General features: G+C 44.3%; 1 pseudogene; it reads right to left on the bottom strand.

Moving 5' to 3' along the window:
• Positions 1-2843: 2843 nt before the first annotated feature.
• LOC132503097 (small ribosomal subunit protein uS14-like) lies at positions 2844-3117 on the bottom strand (annotated as a pseudogene).
• Positions 3118-8945: the final 5828 nt, after the last annotated feature.

Below are 8945 nucleotides of genomic sequence, written 5' to 3'. Positions count from 1 at the left end.
CACCATCATTCTCAAGGCACAGAGGATGGTGGTGAGTGAAAAACATAGACCTCAGCGTGACTGCTTCGAAAAGTGATCAGAGGGGTCAGATTCAAAGCAGGAAGACATTGCAGGAATACCTTAGTCAACTTATTTCCATTTTCCTTTTTATATATGCACAAGAGTGACATAGGAAATTTAAGACTCCGAGACTAAAAAAAAAAAAAAATCTGAGACTACCAGTATCCGTTGAAATTTTAAAGTGATAAGAAGTTTGCCATAGTGGGTGCACATTCTTTTCCTGTCTTCGTGGCATATAAAGTAACGATGCATCTTCTGTCAGATGGTATTTGGACTTGGCTTAAGACAGTATGGCCCAGGCCAGCACGAGGCTTGACAGTTTCCTGAGCAAACTTACTTCAGTTGCTTATATAACGAGCATTACCCCAGGTAACCCAGAAGGTCCCAAGTAACACAGAGTCAGACAAAAGTTGGACAAGAAACAGTGATTAAGCTCAAATCCTTGTGGGCTGTGAAAGAACACACCCCAAATCCTGGGTTAGAAACAGAAAAGGGGGTGATTTGCCTCAAGGGCCTACAAGATCCCTCACTGTTTTATTTATTTATTTGGCCACACGGCACGGCTTGTGGGATCTTAGTTCCCCCACCAGGGATTGAACCCGGGCCATGGCAGTGAAAGCCCCAAGTCTTAACCACCAGACCGCCAGGGAATTCCCCCTCACTGTTTAAAAAAGAAAAAAAGTGAATTATTTAGGTATTTGCTTTAAGGCTGACAATCTTTAATATATTGAAGCACCGACTAGCCTTTATCCCAGTGTTTCTCAACCCCTTTTCCTTTATTGCCCCTCCCCCAGTTACCTTTTCAGACTCTTTTTTTCTAATTGTCCCGCTCCGTGAATTTTTTCTTATTGTGATAAAATATACATAACATAAAATTCACCATTTTAACTATTTTCAAGTGGCATTAACTATTGATACCTTCACAGTGTTGTGCAACAAATACCACTGTCTGGTTCCAGAACTTTTTCATCACCCCAAACAAAAACCCCAAACCCATTATTATGCAGTCACATCCCATTCTCCCATCCCCCCAGGTCCTGGAGACCATTAATCTACTTTCTGTCTCTGTGGATTTGCCTCTTTTGGACATTTCCTATAAACAGAATCATAAAATACGTGGCCTTTTAGTTCTGGCTTCTTTCCCTCAGCATAATGTTTTGGGGGTTCATCCATGTTGTATATGTATCAGTACTTTATTCCTTTCTATGGCTGAATAATATTCCATTGTACGTATGGATGGATGGACCACATTTGTCTATCCATTCATTTAGTAGATAAACATTTGGGTTGTTTCCACCTTTTGGCTATTGTGAATAGTATTGCTATGACCATTTGTGTTCAAGGGTTTGTTTGAACATCTTTTTCAGTTCTTTTGGGTATATTTATAGGAGTGGAATTGCTGGGATCCTACGGTAACTCTGTGTTTACCTTATGAAAGACCCACCAAGCTGTTCTCCACAGTGGCGGCACCATTTTGCATTCCCACCAGTGATATATGAGGGTTCCAATTTCTCCACATCCTCACCCACACCTCCCCCCGCCCCCCCATGAAGGGTTAATAGCACACATATACCACATATGTTTGTGTACTGTAGCCCTTTTGATGGCAGACTTTGTGTCTAACGGAAATATTTGCAGGGGATCATAGACTCAGAAGCCTGCAGGAGTTTATATAAACACTGCTGGTTCACCAAAAACACATCTGCCAGCCCTTAGGGCCAGCAGGCTGCCAGGCTGCAGACACGGATTGACTTTATTTCATTAAAATATGTATAGGGTGGATGGAGCATCATTTATTCCATCGTTCCCCTTTTCCTTTTGATCGGCATTCATTTTGTGACCAGCTTCCTACCACACATACAAAAAAGCAGTGTTCCAATCAACATCCTTGTCCTTAAGTATTGGTATTTTTATTTTTTTGGGACGGATTCCCAGGAGTTGGATTAATGGGTCAAAGGGTTTCATTTCCATTTTAACAGATGTTGCCAGATTGCTTTCCCAAAGGGCTGCAAAACTTCACATGTACCAGAGTGGCCTTTTCTCCATATTCCTGCCAGCACTTGAGAGCAGTGCTCGTTTTAGTTATGTCAGTCAGTCTAATGGACGCAATGTCTTATTGCTTCTTTAATTTGCATTTTTCTGACCACTGTTGAATTTGAAGATCTTTACATTCGTTTGTTGGCCATTTGGTTTTGCTCCCCTGTAAATAATCTGTTCATAATCTAAGTCCATTTCTGTCTTGGTTGTTTGTCTTGTTCAGGTCAATTTGTAAAAGCTCTTTAGATAGCATCCATTTGATCTTTGGCTTAATTGCAGAGAGGGGATTAAGAGCATCGTCCTCTGGGGCGGGCTGCCAAGGGTCGCATCAGAACTTAGCCCCTGACTGGCTATGTGACCTCAGCAAGTCACTCAACTTTGCCTCACTTTACTCCTCTGTGGGGTAGCGGTCGTCATCAGCATTGTAATTCCTACCTCATGCTGTTCTTCTAGACACCAGTGAGTTAATACAAGTCAATAGGATGGCGCACGGCACACAGTCAGTTAGTCAACTGCAGTTGGTGACTATTATTTGTATTACAAATATTTTTCCAGCTCCATCATTTGCACTGGCTTTATTTTTGGTATCCCTTGTCACATAAAACATTTTAATGTTGACATAGTCAAATACCCATCTTTTCTTTCATAGCTTCTGAGTTCCCAGGATTGGTTAAGAAGATCTCTCCATTTCCTTCATGATGAATTTCCTTGTTTTGGGGTTTTTTTTTGAAGTTTAACATTTTTTATTTTATATACAAAGAGTTAGTATTGTTTCTGAGGAAGGTAGATATGCTGGATGACCCATTCAAGAAGTTCACACTTAGTCCAACTTAATGAAGCCGATGTCCTTCCCGTACTGGCGGAAACACTGGCGGCACATATTGAGGCTGTATTTCTGGATCAGATTGTGCCGGTTTGGGCCAGTTTGGGCCGGTTTGAGCAGACGCGACAAGAGCTAGAACCCTGGCCAAAATTTTTTGGATGCTTCCAGTAGAGCTGCTGGTGACCCATGTTGCTTTCTTGGCTGCAACTAGGCAAAAGGAAATTTCCTTGTCCTGATAATCGGAGGCCTATAACTCACCATGTCCCACACTGAGGTGCACTGTCCTCCCAGCTCCTAGATCTGTTTCCTCCTCTTCACCCTCATCCCTCCGAGATGAGACCTTTAGAACACTTTCACTTCCTCCTTCCCCTCCTTTCCTTTCCCATCTTCCCCGCTGAGACCCATGAGACCCTTTACCTCCCCACCCCCACTCACCAATCTCTGAGATTTGGCTGAAATAATTTAGTATTTGTTAGAACTCCCTTAGAGGAGGTCCATTTGGTTTCAAGACTCCTTCTCTGTTACACAAATCCCTCTCTGGATCCACTTAGATGTAAGACGTCACATGCCTATGTTCTTTTTTTAAATTTATTTATTTTAAAAAATTTTTTAATTTTTGGTTGCATTGGGTCTTGCGCGGGGTTCTCATTGTGGTGGCTTCTCTTGTTGCAGAGCACGGGCTCTAGGTGCATGGGCTTCAGTAGTTGTGGCACACGGGCTCAGTAGTTGTGACACGTGAGCTCTAGAGCTCGGGCTCAGTAGTTGTGGCTCGTGGGCTCTAGAGCGCAGGCTCAGTAGTTGTGGCGCACGGGCTTAGTGGCTCCATGGCATGTGGGATCTTCCCGGACCAGGGCTTGAACCCGTGTCCCATGCATTGGCAGGCAGATTCTTAACCACTGTGCCACCAGTGAAGCCCCTGCCTATGTTCTTAACACTGTTTTCTCTTTTGTTTTCTTCTTCTTTTAGTTTTCTTTTCAGGTTTCGTTGTAGTTTGGTAAGTCTTTTCTCAAGTCATTTCCTCAGATGAAGACCTGGGAGTTATATTCTCTGAATCCTTGGGTATCCTTGACTCGTCTCCTTTTGCCTCAAAAGATGGAAAGTATTTTGAAAACTGGATAGAGGATTCTTGGCTTGGAGTCCTTTCTCTCTTCTGTAGATACTGGTCCACTGTCATCTTTCCATAGCATAGATGAAAATCTAATGCCAGTCTGACTTTTTTTCCTTTGTGAATATCTTCTGCTTTCTGCTTGACACCTGTAAGATGGTTATCTTTCAGGTTTGGGAATTTTACCAGAATATGCCCACATATGACTCTTATCAGACCAGTCTGGAACTCAGTGAGCCCTGTCAATCTGCAGTCTCTGATCTTTAGTAATTTCAGGAAAATTTTCTCCTATTATTTGTTGATCTGTTGCTTATTCTTGTTTTGGAACTCCTGTTGTGTGTTCATTCATTCTTCAGGAGCTATCCTCCAACTCTCTTATCTTTCCCCACAGATTTCTATTTCTTTATCATTTTGCTCTATGTTTTGAGGCATTTCTTGCACTTGGTCTCCCAGAGTGTTCATTTGGATCTCACTAGAGATTTTATTCACCTTTTGTTACCAAACTTGGGTTTGGCTGCTCGCCACTCAAAAGCCAATACTCAAGAGACAAGTGTTGGTTGGAAAGGAAAACTTGCTTTATTCAGGAGGCTGGCAACCTGGGGAGAAGGTGGACTTGTGTCCAAAAACCAACTCCAAATGTTCTGCTTGACCAGGAAAGTTTTTAAAGGGAAATCATTTGGGGATGGGGTCAGAGTCTTCATCACCTCCCACTGTGTGCAGACTTTCTTCTGATTGGTTGGTGGTGAGGTAACAGGATGGTGTCCCAGGAATCTTGTGCTCAGCCTGAAGTTACCATCCTCCACCTGGGTGGGGGTCTTAGTTCCTACAGAAGAACTCAAAGATATTGTTCTGTGTATCCCTTGAGGGGGAACCAGGACCCTGCCCCAAGGCTGCACTATTGTCTCCTAACTGCTCCTTTGTTTCTGCATCCCCTCCCTCTCCTGATTAGCAACTGTTTGAATCTGCCCTTTGGAACTCAGGGGAGGTCAAGGAGGCTGAATAAAGCCTATTTCCTACAAACAAGAAACAGGGGACACAGAAAGGATTTGAACCCGGGAGGTCCCCACAGGGTCCTACTCTGTTTCATTAGTATCAAATCCCACAGGTGAAGGGCTCAGTCCCACAAGACTGTTGGACTCAACCTCAGAAGGACAAACAGTCAAAAACCAGATGGGGAAGAAAGCCTGTTTAAGGTCCCCTGCCCAAATCATCCTACCTCAATTTTTCCAACATTGTAATGGCATTTCTTCATTTAAAAAATACATCATGGGGGGCTTCCCTGGTGGCGCAGTGGTTGGGAGTCCGCCTGCCGATGCAGGGGACACGGGTTCGTGCCCCGGTCCGGGAGGATCCCACGTGCCGCGGAGCGGCTGGGCCCGTGGGCCATGGCCGCTGGGCCTGCGCGTCCGGAGCCTGTGCTCCACAACGGGAGAGGCCGCAGCGGTGAGAGGCCCACGTACCGCAAAAAGAAAAAAAAAAAAAAAAAAACATCATGGGAACTCCCTGGCAGTCCAGTGGTTAGGACTCTGTGATTTCACTGCTGAGAGCCTGGGTTCAATCCCCAGTCAGGGAACTAAGATCCCTCAAGCTGAGTGGTGCATGGCCACACACACACACACACACACACACAAATAATAATGATATAGAGATAGAAAGTAGATTGATATTTTCCAGGAGCTGGGGCAGCTCTATGGGGCATGACTGACAATAGACACGGGGGATTTTTGGGGGCAGGATGATGAAAAAGTTCTGGAAATAGACAGTGGTGATTTTTGCACAAGTTTGTGAATATACAATAATAAAAATGGCTGAACTGTACTATTTTATTTTCTTTTTCAGATTTATTTATTTATTTATTTATTTATTTTTTGGCTGCGTTGAGTCTCCGTTGCTGTGCACGGGCTTTCTCTAGTTGCAGTGAGTGGGGGCTACTCTTTGTTGCACTGCGCGGGCTTCTCATTGTGGTGGCTTTTCTTTGTTGCTGAGCATGGAGCCTACGTTCATGGGCTTCAGTAGCTGTGGTTCATGGGCTCTAGAGCGCAGGCTCCGTAGTTGTGGCGCACGGTCTTAGTTGCCCCGTGGCATGTGGGATCTTCCCGGACCAGGGCTTAAACCCGTGTCCCCTGCACTGGCAAGTGGATTCTTAACCACTGCGCCACCAGGGAAGCCCCTGAACTGTACTTTAAAAGGATGAATTTATCATTTCTCAGCCTTTTGTCTAAGATCAAGCGTCAGTATCTGTTTTTAGTCCGTGGTTTTAGTCAGTGAACTGTGGTTGAGGGCTGGAGGACAGCATCCTCAGGGAGTTGCATGGTGTCTTGGTTGCACAGATTGGGTTGCTGGGAATCCAGTCTGTGTCTGGAGCCAAGCTATGACCCAGGACATCCTGGTCACCTCTGCCAGCATGCAGCCATACCCAGGGACCTGCTGTGGCATCCAAAATCACCTGGACCATCTCTCTTGGGAGTTTCTCCGGCTTCCCTCTACCAACTGTTTGGTTCTCCCAGATTCCATTTTCTTTAACTCTGTCAGTTATAAAGGATGGATCACTGGGCTGTTGAGATAGAGGGGAAGTGCTGGCTTAGTCCTCAATGGGAAAGACATAGGAAGGGCCTGGGCAGGAGTTTGAATTTTGTGCCCTGGCTGTCCTGCTGTTCTCAGGCTTTTTAGGCATGTATCTGAAAGAAAGTCTCTTGAATTAAGAATATAAGAAAGTACACAAGATATTCAATAAAATAAATGACCTAAAAAAAAAAAGATGAATCTTACAGCATGTGAATTATATTTCAGTATAAAATATCTGTAGCTGTAAGGATCCTAAGCCCAGGACCTCTGTCATCCTCTCTGCATCCCCAGCACCTGGCCAATGAGTGGGAAAGCTGGAATTTCAACCCAGAAACATCTAATTCCAAAGGCCATTCTCTTTCACCTCCACCCCACGTTGATACCAGGTAGCCTGGCAGCAAAGACCGTGCTGAGTTGGAACTCTATTCTTTTGATAATTGAAGGTTTTTGAGGTTAGGAAAAGAGGCATGGTTCAATTTTTGTTTTAGAAGGATAATTTTTAGGAGCTTTATGTGAATATTCTTTGTTAGAAATGATAACAGTAGATAAGACTATTCAGCAATTTTTTTCTGGATGGACTATAATAATTTTGGTTGTTCCGTTTAAAAAAAATTGTTTTTTGAAATCATGACTGAAATGTCAGCTTCTATGGGAACCTCAGAGAGCAGTGTGATTTTTTTTCTCTCATTCAGTTTTTTAAAAAATATGCATTTTAATGAATTTTGAGATTGGTTTCCATCATTAAACAAAAGATAGCTGGAGAGAGAGAAGAAGCAGTTGGGCATTGTTTGCCTGTGAAAAGTCAACCTGTCTTTAATGTTATTCTTCTACTTTTTTTAAGTTGAATTTCTCTGCTGTGTAGCACAAGAGGCCTTATGTGAAATTCTATTCTAAGTTATAGGTGATAAGTGGTTTTAAATAAACACATATGGCATTCCAGCCGAGCTCTGAAACCACTGGCTGACAGCGGCATAGGACAAAGGTGATCAGACGCTGTGCGAGTTTGCTCAGGCCACCTTATCAAAGTTTCACAGTCTGGGTGGCTTAAACAACAGAAATTTTATTTTCTCACAGTTCTGAAGGCCAGAAGTCCAAGATCAAGGAGTGGGTAGAGTTATTTGTTCTGAGACCTCTCCCCTCGCTTTGTAGACAGCCGTCTTCCCCCTGTCCTCACATGGTCTTCCCTCTGTGCACGTCTGTGTCCTAATCTCCTTTTTTTATAAAGACACCAGTCCTATTGAATTAGGGCCCCACCCCTAATGACCTCATTTTAATTTAATTACCTCTTTAACACCCCTTGTTCAAATACAGTCACATTAAGAGGTTCTGGAGGGACTTCCCTGGTGGTACAGTGGGTAAGACTCTGTGCTCCCAATGCAGGGGGCCTGAGTTTGATCCCTGGTCTGGGAAATAGATCCCACATGCATGCCGCAACTAAGAGTTCACAAGCCACAACTAAGGAGCCGGCAAGCCTCAACTAAGGAGCCCACCTGCCGCAACTAAGACCTGACCCAACCAAATAAATAAATAAATAAATATTAAAAAAGAAAAAAAAGAGGTACTGGAGGTTAGGACTTCAACATAGGAATTTGGATGGAGGGGGACACAAATCAGCTCATAACAGACACCCTGGTTTATGTCTTGCTCTAAGGAGTTGTATTCAGTGAAAGTGAGGAAAATGTTTATACGAGAACTACCTAGGCTAGAGATGACCCGACATCACAACAGACACTGGCTCATACCTAGTATTCCACCCTAACTCCATCCTCAGACCACCGCCTCTGGGGCAGGGATCTTGCCTGACCCAGGAGAGGACTGGGGACAGAGAGTGGGGGATGGGAGAGAGGATGAGCTAGAGAAGAGGGGTGGTTACTCTATAGATTTGTAACAGTTTTAAAAAAAAAAATCACGGGCCTCCCTGGTGGCGCAAGTGGTTAAGAGTCCGCCTGCCGATGCAGGGGATACGGGTTCGTGCCCCGGTCTGGGAGGATCCCATATGCCGCGGAGCGGCTGGGCCCGTGAGCCATGGCCGCTGGGCCTGCGCATCCGGAGCCTGTGCTCCGCAACGGGAGAGGCCACAACAGTGAGAGGCCCACATACCGCAAAAAGAAAAAAAAAAAAAAAAAAAAAAAAAAATCACGTGAACTTAACATAAAATGAACCATTTAATTTAATTAATTTATTTATTTAAATTAATTTTATTTATTTATTTTTTGCTGCGTTGGGTCTTCGTTGCTGCACACGGGCTTTCTCTAGTTGAGGCGAGCGGGGGCTACTCTTCGTTGCGGTGCGCGGGCTTCTCATTGCGTTGGCTTCTCTTGTTGCGGAGCACGGGCTCTAGGCGTGCTGGTTTCA

This window comes from Mesoplodon densirostris, chromosome 15 (assembly GCF_025265405.1).
Source record: "Mesoplodon densirostris isolate mMesDen1 chromosome 15, mMesDen1 primary haplotype, whole genome shotgun sequence".
Lineage (NCBI taxonomy): Eukaryota > Metazoa > Chordata > Mammalia > Artiodactyla > Ziphiidae > Mesoplodon > Mesoplodon densirostris.
The sequence above is the reverse complement of the archived record's forward strand: the minus strand, read 5'-3'. Positions and strand labels throughout refer to the sequence as shown.